Source organism: Carcharhinus amblyrhynchos, chromosome 18, assembly GCF_965287045.1.
Source record: "Carcharhinus amblyrhynchos chromosome 18, sCarAmb.v2.hapA, whole genome shotgun sequence".
Classification (NCBI taxonomy): Eukaryota; Metazoa; Chordata; class Chondrichthyes; order Carcharhiniformes; family Carcharhinidae; genus Carcharhinus; species Carcharhinus amblyrhynchos.
The window spans coordinates 40,197,730-40,221,678 of NC_137341.1; the positions used below are offsets into that span (position 1 = coordinate 40,197,730).

The 23,949-nt window shown below is 44.8% G+C and overlaps 1 protein-coding gene across 6 annotated transcripts in view; it reads right to left on the bottom strand.

Annotated features, from left to right (window-relative positions):
* caskin1 (CASK interacting protein 1) overlaps nt 1-23,949 on the bottom strand; it is a 634,002-nt gene that overhangs the window by 421,584 nt on the left and 188,469 nt on the right. The gene's annotated exons all lie outside the window — the stretch shown is intronic.

Here is a 23,949-nt window from a genome sequence, read left to right on the forward strand (position 1 = left end):
TTGCTAGTTCACCTAACCTACCCATCTTTGGAAACTAAGGCACAATGTAGCATGGCCAATCCCCTCTCACCTACACCAGACACAGGGAGAAGATGCAAACTCCACACTGTCACCCAAGGCTGGAATCGAACCTGGATCCCTGGTGCAGCGAGGTAGCAGTGCTGACCACTGTGCCACCGTGCCGCCCCTTGTTTTGGATCTCTGGACTCCAAGTCCAATGACAATGCCACTGCACTACTGCATCCCTTAAATTAGCAAGAGGAGCATCAAAAAGTTACCGCACTGCTAATGACAAGATTGGGAAAGGAAGTGAAGCCGGGCGCAATTGGCTTTCTCTCCCAGCATCGCCTGCTTTCATGACATTCATCTCACGAATTTGACTGACAAGTGGTAATATGTATTTATTACAACGCGAATCTGAATGGAGCATGTGTTTACGCTGCTGCAGTATGTTCACCTCTGAGGATAAGGGAATAACTGGCTTCTCCGGCTCCTGTCAGCCACATGCAACCCTGTACGGTTGCCATGGCTACCCCAGCAAAAAGGATGAGATTATGATTGATTGTTCAACGCATTGTTATTCAAAGCAGTCCCACTGCCTCGCCAGAAACACAATGCCTATTTTTTTTTGAAAATGCAATGTCATCTGATTTATCGAGCATAACGTTGTGCGAAGCTATCAACATCTTGATGGGGCTTGGCTCTCTTTCTGGGACTTTACGATCGAGAGTAGGCCATTCAACGACTCAAACCTGTTGCCCCATTCCGGTAGCTCACGGTGGATTTTTATCGAGTCTCCACATCCTGCGATGCCCTTACCTGTGAAGGTAAGTGTGTGTGTGTGTGTGTGTGTGTGTGTGTGTGTGTCTGTGTCTGTGTTGTGTGTGTTGTGTGGAGGGGGGGAGGTGGGTAGTGCAGTGAACAGGGCAGCGGTAGAGGGAAAACGCATTGGTTAGGAGTAATTTTCGGGGCATGAAGGAGATTGCCCTCATCCTTGGTGGAGGGGTGGGGGGGGGGGGGGGGGCGGTGCCATCAGCTGAGTTGCGAAGCTTCACACTTGGAGTGGGCCTCCCCCGACTCCAAGTGAAATCACAGTCGTGATGGGAGAAGACCCTTGAGTGACCAGTAATTGGGAAACCAAGATGGCGCCAGAACGTGGTGGCTTCTTGCAAGCTGTGCCCGGCCTTGCTTCTAATTCTGTCTTATACTCTCGCTCTGTGCTTCTAAAATTTCATTTTAGCTCTTTTATGACTGTAACATTGCATTCTGCACTCTCTCCTTTCCTTCCCTATGAACAGTATGCTTTGCCTGTATAGTAGGCAAGGAACAGTATTTTTCACTGTATCATAATATATGTGACATTAATAAATCAAATCAAATCAATTGGTCCATGGGTGGTCAGGCTGAGGATCATAGAATCCTAAAGTGTAGAAGGAGGGCATTCGGCCCATCGTGTCTGCACCAACCACAATCCCACCCTGGTCCCATCCCCATAACCACATTTATTCACCCTGCTAATCCCCGAACACTAAGGGACAATTTAGCACGACCAATCCACCTAATTTGCAGCCAGAAGAGAGAATGTTGGAAAATCTCTGCAGGTCTGGCAGTGTCTGAAGGGAAAGTAAAGAGCTGACGTTTCAAGTCCAGGTCACCGTTTGTCAAAACCGCCTAATCCACAGATCTTTGGAGGAAACCGGAGCACCCAGAGGAAACCCACGCAGACACGAGCAGAAGGTGCAGATGCTGCACACACAGCCATCCAAGTCAGGAAGTAAACCAGGATTCAGACACTTTTCCCACTGCTGGTAAAACTGAGGCGGGGGCAGGCACCGGGAATGTGCAATGGCACCCAATTTATATTACCCAGAGGAAATCCACATAGACGCGGGGAGAACGTGCAGACTCTACACAGACAGTGACCCCAGCCGGGAATCGAACCCGGGTCCTGCCGTTGTGTTGGGTTGGGGGGGTGGTGAGGGGAGGTCATCTGGCAACATTATTTGCTGCAAATTAAAAGCCCCAAGGATACTTAGAGGCTAAAATCCTAACCTAAATGGTTTATCCTTTCAGCCACTTCATAAAATGAATCATTTATGGAATCTTTAACACTGCATTGTGAAGCGTTGACTTAAAAATAGAACCTTCTGGATCCATAGCATTGCAGATTGGAGAAAAGACAGTCGTCCATTACACTTCAGATTTATTTTTGACTTTTGAAATGGGAATGACTACCACGTACAGCGATTTCCACTGACGTCGTAAAGGATTTTGTTTATTACACGTACAGGGAGTCTTATCTCCTTCTCCGCTATCAGCAGTTTATATGGCAGATAGCTAACCTTGGCCAACTATGAGAGGGGAACCTGAGGCAGGAGTGCTTCATAAAACTAATAAATGAATGAGTCACCAGAGACAGCATTAGAACCAATGTGTATGTCTCTATAGGAACAACAAATCATTCCTTTATGTTGTACAATGCAATCTGATCCCTGTTGATGTGCTCTCAGGCCCCGCTCTCTCCAATTTAAACAAAAGATGAGCCAATATTAACACAATAACAGTGGCGTTCGGTTAACGAGGATGAACTGTTGGATGCTGTACCACGTTTGCTTGTATCTGTTTTGATTCCTATACTACACTGTGTCTGTTATTTTCCCTTGGGTTGCAAGCTTTGATGTGTAGCTCATACGCACTGCAGAAGCAGCTTGATGGTACCACTGCATTCCTCCACTACCGCCCCCCCCACCATCATCACCATGGCTAATTTATTTCCAACTACTACAGCAAGGCCAAGCTGCCCAGTGACCGTGACTTGGGCGGCAATAACTCAAAAAACAGGTGAACAGGTGTCCTCGAAAGCAGCTGGCTCTCCTTGCAGCTGACCTGTGGGATTTTCCAAATTGTTCCTAGCCCCGTAGGATTCTAGGAAAGCAATAAAACTAAACTGGCTGCATCCTGGGCCTATTCTCACTTGCCCCTGAGAAGGGCTGGTGAAGGTCATACTACCAGAATGTGATGATGTGCGACCAGGCATCCCACCACTGCCAACCCAAATTTATTAATGGGCAGCATGGCAGCACAGTGGTTAGCACTGCTGCCTCACAGTGCCAGGGACCCGGATTCGATTTCAGCCTCAGGTGACCATCTGTAAGGAGTCCCCTCATGCCTGTGTGGGTTTCCTCCGACATTCCAAATATGCTGCGGGTTAGGTGGATAGTGGGCCACGCTAAATTGCCCCTTAGTGTCAGGGGGAATACGTGTGGCATTGGGGATAGGGCCTAGGTGGGATCATTGTTGATGCAGGCTCGATGGGCCGAATGACCTCCTTCTACACTGTAGGGATTCTATGACTGTGTGATTAAATGAGAAACACCTGGCAGTCCGGTGAGCAGAATGCCCGCACCTGCGTGACTTTATCAGAGCAGGCAGTGTTCAGAGTGGCGCGCTATTCCTAGTCATGTTCGCTGCTTAAACAACGGGTTACTGTCTGCTCAACTGGAACGAGACAATCCTTTCTTTTTTATTCATTCGTGGGACATGGGTGTTGCTGATTGCCCTGCGTTCATTGCCAATTCCTAGTTGCCTGAGGGCAGTTCAGTAAGAAAACAAAGAGAATTACAGAGTGACAACCCCGTTGCTGTGGCTCAGGAGTCACATGTAGGCCAGACCGGGTAAGGATAGCAGATTTCCTTCCCAAAAGGACATTAGTGAACCAGATGGATTTTTCCAACAATGGTTTCATGGTCATCAGTAGATTCCTAATTCCAGATCATTTTTATTGAACTCAAATTCCACCATCTGCCATGGCGGGATTCGAACACAAAACATTAGCTTAGTTTCTGAATTAATAGTCTAGTGATAATACCACTAGGCCATTGCCTCCCTGTAAGGTGTGGATGTAACTGGTGAGGTGAGGTGCTGGAATATTTCTCAACTATCAAGCGCCTTTTTAAAACCAAGTCCATTTTTCCTCACTTGCTCCTGCTATAATACAGAAGGAGTCATTAGAACCATAGGAAAGATACAGCCCAGAAGGAGGCCATTCGACACCCAGCTGTCCTTTCTAATCCTACCTACCTGCACCCAGCCCATAGCCCTGTAGCTTACAACACTTAAGGTGCTGATAAAGGTATTTTTAAAAAAGTGTTTAGGGTGTCTGCCTTCACCATCAACTCGGGCAGTGAATTCCAGACACCCACCAACCTCTGCATAGAAAAGTTCTTCCTCATGACTCCTCTACACCTACTTATCTTGAATCTATGTCCCCTGATTGCAGAATTCTCCACCAAGGGTTAACAATTTTATCCTGTCCTTTACAATTTTAAGGGAGTCCTAATAGGCATATTGAAAACCATGAATCAGTTCAATAGGAGATAATTAAAAAAGATGTTTTGCTCTGCGGGGGTCATTCAAGACTGGAGGTCATTAAAGATAAAATGAATCCAATATACAATCCAACGAACATTGTTACAAGTCAGGTTGGATATTTCAATGTGGTCTATGAAGCTCGCCTGGCCTGTCAGGTTTTACGTTGAATTTGGCTGGGACGAGCATGAGACGTTTCACTTCAGGTGTGATTGAACTGACCCACAAGGAGCTTTTATCAAAAGCAAAGCTTCATTAAAAATATTGTTGACATGTATAGTAAGACAATTCACAAGAACTTTCAACAATTACAAACAAGAAACACAATAACCACAGTGATGTATAACTCTTAAGGAATACCTCTAATGTGTTCCAACCAAAGCCAACATCCAATACACAAACCCCTCCAAATAAGCACAATACAGCATAGGTTAATTCCCACTTATTACAGGAATCCAGCCTCCTGGGTTTAATGCTGAAAATCCCTCGTGAAGAAACTCAGAAGAGGTTGTAGTCAAATCTATTTCCCAAAACACAGCTTCTTTAAGGCAGGATGGCAATAAGCCTTTCCTTCAGCTAATTGGTAAGAATTTCAGAACCAAACAGAGAAGAACAGGGAGAGAGAGAGAGAGAGACTGCTTCTTAGCTTGCTGCTAAACTGCTTTAAACACACTCCGAAAATGAAATGGAAAGCACAAAGAAAAAAACCCTCTCGCTTGACTGGCACAAACAAAACTGAAACCCCTATCACCTGACTGCCACAGCTATGCTCCACCCCCAATGTTATCGCTGAAGCTGTAAGCTGCACGATTTTTTTGAAAAAAACTTTCTTAAAGGTACACACACTCACATGATAATGCAGTGGGGATTTCAGTAGAAATCCCCATATCCATAGATGTGTTAGAATGTGGAACTTGCAAACACAAGGATTAGTTGGCACCATTGGGGTGAAAACTGCACTTTTGGGGATAGACAAGTTCATACATGAGAAAGAATTAGAAATGCGTACTGATAGAGTTAGATGAAGTGAAATGTGAGAAGTTAACAGCACAGTGGTTAGCACTGCTGCCTCATAGTGCCAGGGACCTGGGTTCAATTCCAGCCTCATGTGACTGTCTGTGTGGAGTTTGCAGATTCTCTCCGTGTCTGCGGGGGCTCCGGTTTCATCCCACAGTCCAAAGATGTGCAGGTTAGGTGGATTGGCCACGCTAAAATTGCCTCTTAGTCTCCAAAGATGTGTAGATTGGCTGAATTAGCCATGGTAAATGTCTGGGATTATGGAGGTATAAATGGAAGAGAGAACCTGGGTAGGATACCCTATCAGAGGGTCAATGCAAGCTCAATGGATCGAATGGCTTCCTACTGCACTGTAGTGATTCTATGATTCTATTAACATCTTGTTAATTCTATGTAACATTCAATATCCCCAAAATAAATATCAGTTCTCTAGCTATGGTCCAAGTAGTACCCACGTCCAGTTACAATGTTGTTGGAGATGGTAACCCTAATACACAGTTTGTCTGAAAACTACTGAGTACAACTTCCCTTTCTTCAAACATCACCTCACTTGGAGCAAATCTTCCATGAAGGCAGATGCCAAGAGAAAACATCTTCAATCAGTCAATCTTTGGAGCATGGAATGTTTTGCCGCAGGGAGTAGGTGAGGCAGAGACACTGCACCATTTACAGGAGGAATATATAAACATGGACAGGAGAGGAACCATCTACACAGAGAGCAGGGTGGTGAGATGAGTTATAGATTGCTCTAACAAACAGCTAGCATGGATTTGATAGCCCAAAGGGTCTTCTTCTGTGCCATACACTTGCGTTGTTCTCTGGTTCATGCTGAAGTATAACAGATAGTTTGATCTCCGAGTTCTGATGCCACTTATTCTGCCAGGAGGACTCAATACCAAGCAGATAATTGACCTATTTGAAACTGGCACCAGGTAAACGGGGAATCAAGGAAAATCATGCAACAGTTTAGATATTGTTCAATGACTAAAGCCGGGAACTTACCGCCGTTCATGCCAGCAGGACTGTCCCATCCCGCCACAGTGAACAGAGATTTGGCTGGCCGCCAAATGCTCCAACTTCACTGCAGCTGGGCGCGTGGCGTGAACAGCAGGTAAGATCGCGCCTTGAGTGTTTTCTATATGCTGGCTATTTTCCTCATACCTTAATGCAAACACACAGATTGCATTGTACATGATACAGTACAGGGGCTGTGCAGGTCACTCCCATGGGTGGCACAGTGTTGCTGCCTCACAGAGCCAGGGACCTGAATTCAATTCTGGCCTCAGGTCACTGTCTGTGTGGAGTTTGCACATTCTCCCAGTATCTGTGTGTGGGTTTCCTTTGGGTGTTCTGGATTCTTCCCACACTCCAAAGATGTATGGGGCGAGGTGTATTGGCCATGCTAAATCGCCCCTTGGTGTCAGGAGATTAGCAGGGTAAATATGTGGGGTTACGGGAATATGGCCTGGGTGGGATTGTTGTTGGTGCAGACTCGATGGGCTGAATGGCCTCCTTCTGCACTGTAGGGATTCTATGGATTCTATAAATCCAAGTTGACCCTGCACTGCAGGCCGACCTTTCCACATGGACAGTGGCATTTCAAGAAGGTGGCTCACAATTGTCTCCAAGTCACACGTCATCTTCTTCCTCTTTCGTCTAGTGGGGAACGAAGTCAGCACTTTTGTCTGTTTCCATAGTTAGTCACTCTAGGAACAGGTCTGTAATGTGTCACCAGAGGCTTGAGAGATACCATTCCACATCAAGCATGGCTGACCAGGAGTCTCTCCATTGGCGTGTTTGGAAGGATTTTGACACTGAACATGTCTGACTACATTATGAATACACCTTCCTTGGCCAATCAAGCCCTGGGGTCGCAAACCCAGAAGTTCTGGCTCGGGGTAGGGAAGCTACCCACAGTACCTTCCGTCGCGTACCATCCTGAAGTGAAAATATTGTTTCCATCTCCTCATTGAAGCTGGCTTGAAATCCTGGAACTCCCTCATTAATGGCACCGTAGGGGCACTTTCACCACAGGAGTTTGCAGTGTTTCATGAGCAACTCTAGGGATGGGCAATAAGTGCCAGTTACATGCACGTGGTGAGCATGGATAAAAGGGTATTAGGCATTTTAAGCCAAGGTTGTGCCTAATTCTCCCAGGAATTCTGTCAGCTCAAATATCTACTGATGAGGTGGCATAATAACTTGTGATTCACTCATCAGCTCAATTTAATACAGTCTTACAAAACACTTAACAACACATGTAATCAAACCTGTGTAGCGCTATGCCTCTCATTTGGTTAAAGACGTGAAGTATTTTATGCATTGAAATTTCAAAGTAAGAAAGGTCTTGCCTTTCCTGACCTCAGGGCTTCCCAAAAGCTTCACAACTCGTGGAGTATTGAAAACTCAAACAGCAGGACTCGGGAGAGGGGTGGGGGCAGGAATATCAGGAATACACTGCAGGTTAAAGCATGCGTCAAGGTTGGATCTCCATGTTCAGATCGAAGAAATGCTGTTCTGTGTTGGCATGATGTGCTCATTTATAAAGCCAAAGATTGGATGGAAGTAGTTTAAGATGGCAGCTTACCAGCACCTTCTCAAGGGCACTGAGGGGTTGGTGATGAAGGCTGGTCTGGCCAGCAACACCCAGGTTTCATGAATGGATAATCAAAAAGGATTATGGTTAAAGCATGTTGGTTTGAAGTGGATTATAATTCCTTAGTCCATAGGACCATAAAACATAGGAGCAGAATAAGGCCATTCGGCCCATCGAGTCTGCTCCATCACAGCTGATATGTTTCCTAACCCCATTCTCCTACCTTTTCCTCGTAACCATTGATCCCCTTACCAATCAAGAACCTATCTACCTCTGTCTTAAATGCACTCAATGACCTGGTCTCCACAGCCCTCTGTGGCAATGAATTCACCAGGTTCACCACTCTCCCAGCTGAAGAAATTCCTCCTCATCTTGGTTCTAAAGGATCGTCCCTTTACTCTGAGGCTGTGCCCTCAGATTCTAGTCTCCCCTACTAATGGAAACATCTTCTCCAATCCACTCTATCCAGGCCTTACAGTATTCTGTAAGTAGCAATGAGATCCTCCCTCATCCTTCTAAATTCCATTGAGTACAGTCCCAGAGTCCTCAAATGCTCCTCATACTTCTCATTCCTGGAATCATTCCTGTGAACCTCTTCTGGACTCTGCAGGGCCAGGGTATCCTTCCTTGGATACAGGGCCCAGGATTGCTCACAATATTCCAAATGTGGTCTCACCAGGGCCTTATAAAGCCTCAGCAGTATGCCCCTGTTTTTGTTATCTAGTCCTCTCAAAGTGAATGCTAACATTGCTAACTCCTTAGCCCCTTCTTGGGACTATTTCAAACCAAGCATACTCCTTGGATGCTCACTCAAGGAGAGGTGATGGTGCAGTGGTATTGTCACTGGTCTAGTAATCCATGCTCTGCAACCTGGGTTTGAATCCCACCATGGCTGATGGTGGAATTTGGATTCAATAAAAATCTTGAATTGAAAGCCCAATAATAACAATGAAACTGTTGCCATAAGACCTATCTGGTTCACCAGTGTCCTTTCAGGAGAGAAATCAGCCGTCTTTACCCAGCCTGACCTACATATGGCTCCAGACCAACAGCACGGTGGTCGACTTCTAATTACCCTCTGAAATGGCCTGGCAAGCCTTTCTAAAAGAAATTTGGGATGTGTAATAAATGCTGTCCTACTCAGCAACCTCCACATCCCGTGAATGATCTAAATTAAAAAAAACTCTCACTTAAGGTTGAGAAAGACAAGCCTCGTGGACACTTAAATCTGAATTTTAATTGATCTAACTTCCCCAAAGGAAAGGAGCCATCAGGTAATTTTACCATCCTGCAGATAGCCTTCTTAACATGTTTCAGCCAGATTACAACAACCTGGCTATTTTACAATCTCTCTTCAACAATGTATCTCTCCAATGAAGAGTGCACAGAGACGGGTTTTTCAGTTTGGATGCAGAAGACAATATGAAACGATATGTTTTCTAAATTATATGTAAGTTTATTAAAGGATCAAACATGCAACACAATTTTGATGTTAACTCAATCACAATATTGATAGTACCAGGAATATGAATTAAAATGTTGTTTCTATTGGAGAATCCACATCGTATTAATGTTTGTGAGAGACATTTAAGATATCCATCAATATTTAATGTAGCATTAACCTGAAATCTACTGAGCCTAAGGAGATACCTCCATTCCCATTGAGGGGAGAATTATCATCATTATGCTAAAGTAGCTATAGCTTAACTGAGAGACATTGGAGGTGAATCTAATGAAGCTAACAATCCTATTGGTGTGGTTTAATATTTATACTCTAAAAGCATTAAACAAGCAGGAAGCATGTTGTGAACTCATAATAAGAACATAAGAACTGGGAACAGAGGTATGCGATCTGGCCCCTCAAACCTGCTCTGCCATTCAATAAATCATGGCTGATTTTTTCGTGGACTCAGCTCCACTTACCTGTCCGCTCACCATAACCTTTAATTCCTTTACTGTTAAAAATTTATCTATCCTTGTCTTAAAAACATTCAGTGAGGTAGCCTCAACTGCTTCGCTGGGCAGGGAATTCCACAGATTCACAACCCTTTGTGTGAAGAAGTTCCTCCTCAACTCAGACCTAAATCTGCTTCCCCTTATTTTGAGGCTATGCCCCCTAGTTCTAGTTTCACCCGCCAGTGGAAAAAAACTTCCCTGCTTCTATCTTATCTATTCCCTTCATAATCTTATATGATCTCCTCTAATTCTTCTGAATTCCAATGAGTATAGCCCCAGTCAACTTAGTCTCTCTTCATAAGCCCACCCTCTCAACTCTGGAATCAAGCTAGTGAACCTCCTCTGCACTCCCTCCAGTGCTAGTATATCTTTTCTCAAGTAAGGAGACCAAAACTGTACACAGTACTCCAGGTGTGGCCTCATCAGCACCTTATACAGTTGCAACATAACCTCGCTGTTTTTAAACTCCATCCCTCTAGCAATGAAGGACAAAATTCCATTTGCTTTCTTATTAACAGCTGCAACTCCTTGACATTCCTGCACAAGGACACCCAGGTCCCTCTGCACAGTAGCATGCTGCAAATTTTTACCAATTATGCTGTGCAACATGAGGGATGGCACGGCGGAACAGTGGTTAGCATTGCTGCCTCACAGTGCCAGGGACCTGAGTTCAATTCCACCCTCAGGTGACAATGTGGAGTTTGCACATTCTTTCCGTGTCAGTGTGGGTTTCCTCTGGGTGCTCCAGTTTCCTCCCACACTCCAAAGATGTGTGCGATCAATTGATTTACCATGATATATTGCCCCTTAGTATCAGAGGGATTAAAACTGTAAATATGTGGGGTTACAGGGATGGGACCTGGGTGGGATTGTTGTTGGTGCAGAGTTGATGGGCCAAATGGCCTACTTCTGCACTGTAGCTTCTATGGCTATATGAACATCCTTTAGTTTTTAATTAACACACTTCAATCAAACAGAATACTAAGAGTGCAATCATGGTCACTTTCTTGTAATCTAGTTTCCAAGATGCAGTTAACAAGTTATTTAGTGTCATCCTTAAGGTTCTTCATTGTTAGACTGTAGCATCTTACAGTTTACCAATGCTTTTCTGAAATGATGTAAAGGCCAGCTTATGTTTCTTCAGAACTATCTCGTATTAGAGGGTATGTCACAGGATGTTGTTGTTCTTATGAACACAATTATTCCCAGGCATCTTTATAATTATATAAGAATTATATATAATTCTTTCTGGTTGTATCATAGCTTGGTACGGCTCTTGCTCTGCCCAAGAGCGGAAGAAGCTACAAACGGTCCTGAATGTAGCCAATCCATCAGGCAAACCAGCTTCCCATACATTGACTTTTTCCACTGTCTCGGAAAAGCCATCAGCATAATTAAGGATCCCACACATTCTGGGACATATTCTCTTCCACCTTATTCCATCCAGAAAAAGATACAAAAATTTGAGGTCATGTACCGACTGACTCAAGAATAGCTTCTTCCCTGTTGCCAGCAGACATTTGAATGGACCTACCTCGCATTAAGTTGATCTTTCCCTACACCTTAATTATGATTGTAACACTACATTCTGCATCCTGTCCTTTCCTTCTCTATAAATGGTATGCTTTGCCTGTATAGCGCTCAAGAAACAATACTTTTCACCGTATCCCGATACATGTGGCGGCACGGTAGCATAGTGGTCAGTACTGCTGCTTCACAGCTCCGGGGACCTGGGTTCGATTCCTGGCTTGGGTCACTGTCTGTGTGGAGTTTGCACATTCTCCTCATGTCTGCGTGGGTTTCCTCCAGGTGCTCTGGTTTCCTCCCACAGTCCAAAGATGTGCGGGTTAGATTGATTGGCCATGCTAAATTGACCGTAGATGCATAGTTTAGAGGATTAATGGGTAAAATATGTACAGATATGGGGATAGGGCTAGGGTGGGATTGTGGTCGGCGCAAACTCGATGGGCTAAATGGCCTCTTTCTGCACTGTAGGGTTTCTATGATCTCTATACATGTGAGAATAACAAGTCAAATCAAAAATTTTTATACCTTTGTTAGGAGGTGAACTCTTAATTTTGAATCTCTACTTCGGTGGGGAATCACTTTTTTAAATATTACAACTCCTTATTCATGGCTAGACTCTCTTAGAAATTTTGCATTTTAAACTGCATTCTTCCACAGGTTTACATTTGCAATTCTTTGCACAGCGATAGTTCAACCTCAGGCAAATCATTGAAATGGGCAAAGGATAGCACTGAGTAAGAAGGGCAAATTAAAACTACGCAAGCCTCTTTCATTCCTCACCAACATTCCTTCAACAGCACCTTCCAAACTGACCATCTCCTCCACCTGTCAGAACAAGGACAGTACAGGCATGGGAAGACCACCATCTGCAAGTGTCCCTTCCAGTTAGACAGCATCATGGCAACTGTGGTCGGGCAATGAATGCTGGCCTTAACAGTGATGCTCACATCATAGAGTCATAGAATCCAACAGTGCAGACGGAGGCCATTCGGCCCATCAAGTCTGCACCGACCACAATCCCACCCAGCCCCTACTCCTGTAACACCACATATTTACCCTGCTGGTCCCCCTGACACTAAGGGCCAATTTAGCATGGCCAATCCGCCTAACCTGCACATCTTTGGACTGTGAAAGGAAACCGGAGCACCCGGAGGAAACCCACGCAGACACGGGGAGAATGTACAAACTTCACACAGAGAGTGACCGAGGCTGGGGTCCCATGAATGAATAAAAGAAAAGAAAAACTGTGCATCAAGACGGGTTGAGCTCTAGACTGAGCTATTTGAACATCTTGCATGCACGCAATGAGCTGCCAGAGTATATGGAATGAGCTGCCTGAGAAAGTGGTTGAGGCAGGTACAATAGCAACATTTAAAAAGCATTTGGATAAATACATGGATGGGAAAGGATTAAAGGGACATGGTCCAAATGCCGGCAAGTGGGACTAGCTGGGAGGACACCATGGTCGGCATGGACCGGTTGGGCCGAATGGCCTTTTCCATGCTGTGTTGCAGTGTGAATCTATCTTTTCCCTCTGGAGGATCTGAGAAGATGACTGATAATTTGAATGTGTGGATTTCTTTATGAGGCATGTTATGTAAGAACTTCCATTGATAAGTTTCACATCTTACTGAAGACATAGGCAGTTTCTGCATTCTCGGCTTCTGTTGGCCAGGGACAGGTAAGAACTCAACCTCTTCAGCAAGTTAACCATTGATTTAGGATTGCCTTCAACGCTCCAGGAATCAAAGATTAATCCTCCAAAACACTGTTTCCAACAAATTAATGGGACATTCAATAAACAGTGCGGTTATTCACATTTTCTTTGAAAACTTTAGCCAGCTTCTTAGGTAAACACTGGATTGGGGAAAATGAAAGCTTGGCTGACAATCAAGAATCGGCCAATTGGATAATGAAGAATGTCCACGCGCATTGAGGGGGCTATTTTGGATGACCAATGTTGGGGCAGGGGTTTGTGCAAGCAGGAGGACATGTGATCAAACCTCCAGGAAGATGTCAAAACACATTTGGCAGTCCGCGTGTGACGGCAACTCGAAATTGTGAGTGCTCGTTTGTAAGTAAAGCAGCGCTAAGGGGCATGTGCGAATGCATGCACTGAGGCAGGGCAGATGAAAGGGAAAGGTCCAAACTAATGTGGGAAATCAGCCGGAAACTTCCAGCGCGAAGAGGAGAGTAATCTGGCCCTGGCGTGAGTCTTTGATTATATAACTCTGTACAAACACAACACAATCAAACAACTATCTGATTCACTGCAGCACAATGCCTGTACGTGTGCAACCACATGTAGATCTGTTGTCAAAGTTAAATGTACTCTGACTAACCATTTCCTCAATAGGGCTTTTCACAAAAGGCTTCTTCTGCACGGCATTCCAATCATACTTTGGGTCAAAATACATCAAACCCACGCACAGTTAATGTTTTTGAAACGTTTTCGAGAGGGCATTGAAGAGGGCATTTGATGACTACTTGAATAGAAGCAACGTGAAGGGGTACGGGGAAAAGACAGGCAAAAGAGGGTTTTCACACTGCAGTGTGAATGCAAGCATACTTGTGACTTACAAATAAACTTTAACTTTACTTTTGAAAGGGTGCCCATTTGGAGAACCAGCATAGACTCAACAGGCCAAATGGCCTCCTTCTGAGCTGTAACAACTACAAAGGGTCGTGAATGTAGCCCAATCCATCACACAAACCAGCCTCCCGTCCACTGACTCCATCTATACATCCTGCTGCCTGGGAAAAGCAGCCAGCATAATCAAATACTCCACGCACCCCGGGCATACTCTCTTCCACCTTCTTCTGTCGGGAAAAAGATACAAAAGTCTGAGATCATGTACCAACTGACTCAAGAACAGCTTCTTCCCTGCTGCCATCAGACTTTTGAATGGACCTACCTTTCTCTACATGTTAGTGGCACAGTGGTTAGCACTGCTGCCTTACAGATCCAGGGACCTGGTTTGATTCCCGGCTATGGTCGACTGTCTGTGCGGAGTTTGCACCTTCACCCTGTGTCTGCGTGAGCTTCCTTCAGGTGCTCCGGTTTCTTCCCACAGTCCGAAAGATGTGCTGGTTAGGAGTATTGGCATGCTAAACTATCCGTCAGTGTACCCGGACAGGTACCAGAATGCGGAGACTAAGAGGTTTTCACAGTAATTTCGTTGCATTGCAACACTATATTCTGCACCTTCTTTCCTTCTCCCCTATATACTCTATGAACAGTATGCTTTGTCTGTACAGTCTGCAAGAAACAATACGTTTCACTGTATACCAATACATGTGACAATAATAAATCCAATTAAATCAAAACAATTCTCTGATTCTGTGAAAGCATGTGACATTTTTATTTCCCCAAAGATGTTTGGTGCATTTCTGATAAGATCTTTCTGTTTGTAAGCACATCTGACCTTTTAAACATATCAAACCAATATCTCTGGTATACAGCCCTTACTAGCGGCATGTTTCTGCATTCAAAGCATGGCTAACTCATTGCAAGTCATGTTCCAGAAAAAAATCAGCCACAGTGAAAAATTTATCCTTCATTTCTGACAGGGCTGTGCTCTGAATAAAACTAGCAATGATATGAAACTACCCAGTAACACCAGAGAAGATTCTTTCCTTACAACCAATAAATGGGCAAAAATCACCAATGCTCTATGACACAGTGGTTAGCACTGCTGCCTCACAGCGCCAGGGATCTGGGTTCGATTCCCAGCATCAGGTGACTGACTGTAGGGGTTCCATGATCAGGCCAGGTGACTGTAATGATGTACTTTCAGAGACGTCATCAGTGCAACAAAAAGGGATTTGTTTACAAGTCAGTTAATTGTCCCTTAGTGTCCCAAGATGTGCAGGTTGGGTGAGCTGGCCACGGTTAATTTCCCCTAGTGTTCCAAGATGTGTAGGGTTGGGTGGATTGGCCATGCTGAATTGTCCCTTAGCCAAGATGTATACGTTGGGTGGATTGACCAAGATAAATTTTCCCTAATGTCCCAAGATGTATAGATTGGGTGGATTGGCCATGCTAAATTGTCCCTTAGTGTCCCAAGATATGTAGGTTGGGTGGATTGGCCAGGATAAATTGGCCCTTAGTGTCCCAAGATTGTAAGTTGGGTGGATTGGCCATGCTAAATTGTCCCGATGTCCCAAGATGTGTCAGTTAGAAGAATGAATATGTGGGGTTGCAAGAATTGAGCCTGGGTGAGGGGCTCTTTTGGCCTTCTATTGACCGTGCTAAATTCTCCCTCAGTGTATCCAAACAGGTGCCAGAGTGTGGTGACTAAGAGACTTTCACAGTAACTTCACTGCAGTGTTAGTGTAAGCCTACTTTTGACACTAATAAATAAACAAAAATAATGAAAATATAAATTTCGGTTGATTTGCCATTTGATTTTGAATGTTGAATGTCAGCTGCAATTGAATAAATGCCAGGTTGACTATAAACTGGGGAACTTTCATTCAGAGCAGCCTGAGACTGTGGTTGCTGGGTTTACTTGTTATAAAAACATTGGATGGGGAAGAAAGAATGTTTGTCTGACAATTAAGAATCAGCCAAATGGATAATGAAGAATATGTTCACTTGTCTGTAATGTGTGTCCTGTAAACAAATAGCAGCGTATAAGCTCGAGACTCTTGTTCTTTCTTATTATTCATTGAAGGGATATAGGCATTGCTTGCTAGACCAGCATTTATTGTCCACCCAAAATGCTCCCTGAGAACCACTGTGCTAGGAAAACCCACAGGACTGTTAGGAAGAGAGTTCCAAGATTTTGACCAGCAACAGTGAAGGAATAGTGACATAGTCCCGAGTCAGGGTGGTGAGTGGTAGACGGTAGAATCCTTACAGTACAAAGAGAGACCATTTGGCCCATCAAGGCTGCACCAAAAACAATCCCACCCAGGTCCTAGTGTCCCGCATATTTACCCTGATAATCCCATTGACACTAAGGAGCAATTTAGCATGGCCAATCCACCTAACCTGCACATCTTTGGAGTGTGGGGGGAAACTGGAAAACCTGGAAGAAACCCACGCAGACACGGCGAGAATGTGCAAATTCCACAGATAGTCATCGAACGTCAAAATTGAACCCAGGCGCCTGGCACTGTGGGACAGCCATTGTGCCATCATGCTGCGTTTGGTATTCCCTTGCATCTGCTGCCCTTGTCCTTCTAGGTGGTAGAGGTCACAAGTTTTGAAGGCTCTTCTTCACTGCCTGGCTGTACAGATTGAGAGATGGTGGAGGGACAATTGCTCTGCAACCATAGGCAAATATGCCCACGCTAGACTCTAACCAGGCAAAACCCAATGATTAAAGTGGACAGCTGAAATGCAAAGGTTTCATTTTCCTCAGTTCTCACATTGACAAGCAGAGAAAATGAGCACTTGGAGAGATGTTTTTATATTGCCTTGCTGCACCTGCTTGCAATGGATCCTCCCAATGGATCCATTTTCACTGCCTCTCTGATTCGCTTTCACCCTCAGTTCTCACTGCATGAGAAATAATGGGACATCACACACAGGGAGATGGCATCTCCCCATTGAGATCTTTAACTGAGAAGGGCAGCACGGTGGCACAGTGGTTAGTACTGCTGCCTCACAGCGACGGTGACCCCGGTTCAATTCTGGCCTTGGGTCACTGTCTGTTGTGTTTGCACATTTTCCCTGTGTCTATGTGGGTCTCCTCCCGGTGCTCTGGTTTCCTCCCACAATCCAAAGATGTGCAAGCTTGGTGGACTAACCACGCTCAATTTTCCCTTAGTGTTCCAAGGTGAGCAGGTTAGGTGGATTGGCCATGCAAAATTGATCCTTGATGTCCCAAGATGTGTAGGTTAGGTGGATTGACCAAGCTAAATTGACCCATAGTATCCAAAGATATGCAGGTTAGGTGGATTGGTGATGCTAAATTGCCCCTTGGTGTCCCCAGATGTGTTGGTTAGGTGGATTAGCCATGCTAAATTGACCCTTGACGTCCCCAGATGTGTAGGTTAGAGGGGTAAATGTGTGGGATAATGGGGAGCCTGGGTAAGATGTTCTTTCAGAGAGTCGGTGCAGGCTTGATGGGCCAAATGGTCTCCCTCTATATTGTAGAGATTCTATAGGCGTCATTAAATTGACGGCACAATGAAGCTGGGGAGTTTGGGATAAGGCCCTTATCTCGCGGGTCTTGAGATATGCACTACTTCATTTAGATGATCGTTATACCAAAAGGATAAAATTCAAATAATTAAAGTATGAGGCAGCACAGATTCTTAGACTCCAGCCCATGGGATAGATTAGGTATCCAAAACTTCAAAGTATTTCATTATCACAAGGATTTGTAACTTCTTTGCGTAGTATTCTTTTTCGTAGCTCCATGCATTGCTCACTGCAGAACTAGACTAACTCTCATTAACAGAATTGGCCAACACTTACACACAACTAAACAAGTAGCATTGCAAATATGTTCACCAGAGTTATATTCTTGAGCAAGATATGAGAATAATAGAAAGGTTAGACAGACAATGGCAACAGAGCTTGGTGAAAGGTTATTCAGAGTCCTAAGGGCTGAGTACAATTTGATCTAGCATGCTTGCTGTGATATTTCATTCTGTACTTCCTGAACGCTCAGTTATGTCTCTTTGTCCTCTCACTGTCATTTTCAAAGCCTCCGTAACTATTTTGAAAGTATATTGATTCATGATTCAAATGCATTTTTTTAAATAATCACTTTATGGGATGTGGGCTGGATCTGCACTCATTGTCCTCCCCTCCATTTCAGACAGTCAACCATTAATGTGGATCTGGAGTTCATATAGGCCAGACTGGGTAAGGATGGCAGATCTCCTTCCCTAAAGGACATTAGTGAACCAGATGGGTATTTCCGACAATGGTTTCATGGTCATCAGTAGATCCTTAATTCTAGGTATTTTTTATTGAATTCAAATTCCACCATCTGCCATTGTGGGATTCGAACTTGGGTCCCCAGAACATTCGCTGAGTTTCTGGATTAATAGTCAAGCAATGATGGCCTGGACCATCTGCTCCCCACGGTGCACTCATTTTCTCTGAGATACAACAAGAACAGGATATCCTACATTGCTAGCTAAGAATTCTGGATGTTGTCCACTCCCTTCGCCCCATTATCAGGCAACAGAACTCCTAAACCCTAGGTGTCGCTGCTGTTCAGCAAACGAATGGGTGATGTTCAGTACATGGGACTGGGGAACGGTGGGTAACATTACATCTCTCCACCATGTAACCTGCAAAGTAATCTGAACATCTTAGAGAGGAACAATAAGACAAATTGCAATTCTGCGCAGGTTCCGATGTAATGAGCAGGAAACTCTTCCACGACTGGGCTTTAACTACTGTTAAAAAAATTCCTACAAATCGGCATTTTCCAGATCCTATCACAATTTTTTTCAATTCATTTGAGGGATATGGGCCTCGCTGGTTGGCCAGTATTTACTGCCCATCCCTAGTTGGCCTTGGAGGGCATTTGAGAGTCAAGCACATCGCTGTAGCTCCGGAATCACATATAGGTAGACTAAGTAAGGATGGCAGATTTCCTTCCCTAAAGAGCATTAAAGAACCAGATGGGTTTTTCCGACAATGGTTTCATGGTCATCAGTAGATTCTTAATTCCAGATTTTTAAAATTAAATTCAAATTCCACCATCTGCTGTGGCGGAATTCCATCGCGGGTCCCCAGAACATTGGCTGAGTTTCTGGATTAATAGTCTAGCAATAATTCCATGGCCATTGCCTCCCCCTATTCTGATGACAGTTCAATTTCCACATTAGGACTGTAAGTTTTTTAAAAGTTTATTTATCAGTCACAAACAGGCTTACATTAACACCGCAATGAAGTTTCTGTGAAAATCCCTTAGTCGCCACACTCTGGCGCCTGTTCGGGTACACTGAGGGCAAATTTAGCATGATCAATGCACCTAACCAGCACGTCTTTGGACTGTGGGAGGAAACAGGAGCATCTAGAGGAAATCCACGCAGACACAGGAAGAACGTGCAAACTCCACAGAGACAATGCCCCAAGCCAGGAATCAAAGTCAGGTCCCTGGTACTATGAGGCAGCAGTGCTAACCACTGTGCCATCATGCCACCCTAGGCCACACAGTAAGAAGTCTCACAACATCAGGTTTAAGTCCAACAGGCTGATTTGGGATCACGAGCTTTCGGAGCGCTGCTCTTAACTCATCTGATGAAGGAACAGTGTCTGAAAGCTCGTGATTCCCAAGAAAACCTGTTGGACTTTAACCTGATGTTGTGAGACTTGTTACTCTATCAGAGGAACGTACTAAGCAATGGTGCAGCTGCCCCCTCAGATCTGGGCAAACCATCCCCATTCACCTCACCATCTGAGCATCATCGGTAAATCATGCCTCTTAAGTAAAACATGTGGAAGAATTCACTTTTGGTGTTAATGATGGGTTTAATAACCACATCAGAAGTAGAAGCTGCTCGAGAAATCACCATGGTCCCTTTTACTTTCAAATCACATGCCCGTGTTATGGGAATAATGTGCCACACGTGATCAGATTTTGATCAGGCTAAATTTGCAGCCCATTCAGGATCGTGCCTGTAGAGGAACGGGGAAGATTTCTGGTTAGCCTCCATTCTTAGGACAGCTCTAAGGTTGCAGCTCAGAGCCAGCATTGCCCCATGTGAGATGGCAGCTCCATCTGCTGCAAAGTGGCCTGTTCTCAAAGGGTGATAATTAAATGTCTCTCGAATCGGAGAGCAGGCTGGCTGTGAATGCCGAACGTGATGTTTTATTCTGCTGGTGAATAGGCTCTCTGCTACATCCGGAGACAGTGCTGCGAAAGGCAGTGCGGAAGCGGGAGCCATCTCATCATGAGGAACCAACTTATCACCACCAGCAAAGCAACAGAAAGTGGCAGCAGGGTGGCACAGTGGTTAGCACTGCTGCCTCACAGCGCCAGAGGCCTGGGTTTGATTCTCTGCTTGGTCAGAGTCTGCACATTCTCCCCATGTCTGTGTGGGTTTCCTCTTGGTGCTCCGGTTTCCTCCCACAGTCCAAAGATCAGTGGGTTAGATGGATTGGCCATGCTAAATTGCTCCTTAGCGTCAGGCGGACTAGCTAAGATAAATGTGTGGGGCTGTGGGATTAGGGCTTGGGTGGGATTGTAGTTGGCGCAGACTCAATGAGCCAAATGGCCACCTTCTGCACAGTAGGGATTCTATGATGAGTTCAAATTTTTACCACCTAAGCGATCAGTGAAATGACTTGGCCTGTTGAGAATGTCACAACCATTCGAATTGGGATACCTCGTTCCTCGCGACAATAGATTGCTGAATAACATAAGTCAGCAGACAACCAACCCACGCTTAATCAACTATTGCTGCCCTGCAGCAATGGGGTAGAGACATCACCAGCAAGAAAATCAAAGCGGATCCCTCAGCAATTTCCTAGACAGGATGCTAAATAGTTTTTGGTTTTGTACACTTCATTTTCAGTACACATTTTCATAGTGTTGTGAAGCTGAGTTTGTAAAAATGTACAGAGTGTCTGTAAAGAATGTAAAATACCAGGGGGGAAACAACAGTGCGTGATCCCTTTAAAAACTGGTTTATGTCAGTCCCTTATAAAAGCTGGATTTCTTCATTGCTAAGGTGTATAAGATGATGAGTACACACAGACTCTAAGTTGCAACATTTGTTTTAAGGACCAGACAACAGGGTTGCCTTGGTAACAGGCTCTGCAGGTTTTTGCATTTTGTCAGCCTATGAGTTTGACAAAGATACTCAGCTAAATGGAATCTACCAGATTGGAGTTTGTTGTTGTTGACAGCATGAAACCAATCCTGATTTGGAGAATGCACAGGTCATCAGGAATATAAAAGAGGAACTGAACTGCCTTCAGTTTAGTTCCACCAGTTATTGAGCCAGGAGTGCAACAAGAAGCAAAGCCCGATCACCTGAAGCAGTTAAAGGCAGTTAAGGGCAGTTAGATCATCTGGAGCAGTTGGTTCTTAACTCTACCAGCTTCAGACAGATCTTAACATAAATCACCCTCTAACATGCAAAAACTACCAAATCAGATAGCAATTATAGGAAGCGGACAACGCCCGAAGAATTCCAAATCTTTTCCATAAGCCATAAGACCTGGTTACATATAGTTTTGAGAGTGACTAAGATTTGGTTATTACTGTTTTAATACTGAATGGTCCTTGTCTTTATTTGAACAGCATTTCAGTCGAATCATTTTCTTCCCTTTGGACTTTGGACTATGGGAGGAAACCAGAGCACCCGGAGGAAACCCACGCAGACACGGGGAGAATGTGCAAACTCCACACAGGCAGTCAGCCGAGGCTGGAATTGAACCCAGGTCCTTGGCACTGTGAGGTAGCAATGCTAACCGCTATGCCACTGTGCCACTGAAAAAAGTAGTTCCTCACATCACCACTAAATGTCCTACCCCTCACCTTGGACCTATGTACAGGGCACTGGTGAGGCCGCAGCTGGAGTACTGTGTGCAGTTTTGGTTGCCGCACTTGTGCAAGGATATTTTGGCCTTGGAGGGAGTGCAGAGGAGGTTGACTAGGCTGATACCGGAGTTGAGGGGGTTGAGCTACGAGGAGAGACTGAATAGACTGGGCTTGTACTCGTTAGAGTTTAGAAGGATGAAGGGGGATCTTATTGAGACGTATAAGATGATGAAAGGGATGGATAGGGTAGAGGTGGAGAGGTTCTTCCCGCTCAGAAAGGACAGCAGGACTAGAGGGCACAGCCTCAAGATAAGGGGGGGGTGGTTTAGAACGGAGTTGAGGAGGAACTTCTTCACTCAAAGGGTGGTGAATCTCTGGAATTCTCTGCCCGTTGAAGTGGTTGAGGCTACCTCGCTAAATATATTTAAGACGCGGGTAGATAGGTTTTTGGTAGGCAAGGGGATTAAGGGTTATGGGGAGAAAGCGGGAAAGTGGAACTGAGCCACTTCAGATCAGCCATGATCTTACTGAATGGCGGGGCAGGCTCGGAGGGCTAGATGGCCTACTCCTGCTCCTATTTCTTATGTTCTTCTGTTCTTCTGTCCCTTTGTGACTGACCTTTCAGCTAAGAGTAACAGCTGCTCCCTATCCACTCTGTCCATACTCCTTATAATTTTGTACACCTCAATCAAGTCACACCTCAGTCTTCTCTGCTCCGATGAAAGTAGCCTCTCTTAGAAACCATAGAATCATAGAAACCTTACAGTGCAGAAAGAGGGCATTCGGCCCATCGAGTCTGCACCGACTACAATCCCATCCAGGCCCTACCCCTATATCCCTACATATCCCAATAATCCCTCTAACCTAAGCATCTCAGGGCACTGAGAGGCAATTTTAGCATGACCAATCAGCCTCACCCACACATCTTTGGACTGTGGGAGGGCTTAACTTAAATGTTCCATCCCAGGTGAATCTCCTCTGCGCTACTTCACAAGCACCCAAACTAGCAGATAACACCTTGGCTTAAAATCTCATCTAACCGACAGCACTTGTTTAGTAAAAGTGATTTCGCTCAGGCCCTGAAGGGGGATTTGAACTTCCAGCATCTGACTCAGAGATGCAAGTATTAGCAAGTGGGGCCCAGGCTGCCACTTCAATTGTGCATTTTGTGACAAACACACACACACACACACACACACACACTTAGGCATGAACACAAGTAAGCAAATTTTAAAAGGCATGTCTGAGTAGATTCCTTAAATGGTTTTACAAGATATTTAGAGAGGGGTATTTAAGTGCGGTGAACCAGAATAATGCTATCAGATATTATAGACAGCAGGGCTGGGGGAGGAGACACCATTGTCAGATCGTACAGAGCACTTGGAGTATTTTTCAGTGCACTTCAGAAAGCGACCCTGGAATAGCTTGCGGGTAGGAGATTAAGACTGATACACCAGGCAGATTTAACAGTGAGTAGGATGTTGCAGCAAGAAGATTGTAGGTTTTGGTACTTTAGAAAGGAGGAAATGAATGAGTCAAAGGATTTTTCACTGGAACAGACTGTGACAAAATCATAGAATCATAGAATCCCAACACTGCAGAAGGAGGCCATTCGGGCCATCGAGTCTGCACTGACAACAATCCCACCCAGGCACTATCCCCATAACCCCATGTATTTACCCTGCTAATCCCCCGACTTTAGGGGTAATTTTGCATGGCCAATCCACCTAACCCACACGTCTTTGGAGTGTTACATTCATTGTGACAAACTTGATGATCAGACATGATCTTAATGAATGGCGGAGCAGGCTTGAGGGGCTGAATGGCCTTCACCTGCTTCTAGTTTCTACGTTTCTACTTTAACCAGCACATCTTTGGACTGTGGGAGGAAACCCATGCAAACACAGGAACTGTGTGCAAACTCCACACAGACAGTGACTCAAGGCCGGAATCAAACCTGGGTCCTGTTGCTATGAGACAGCAGTGCTAACCACTGTGCCACGCGCTGCCCATTATTATGCA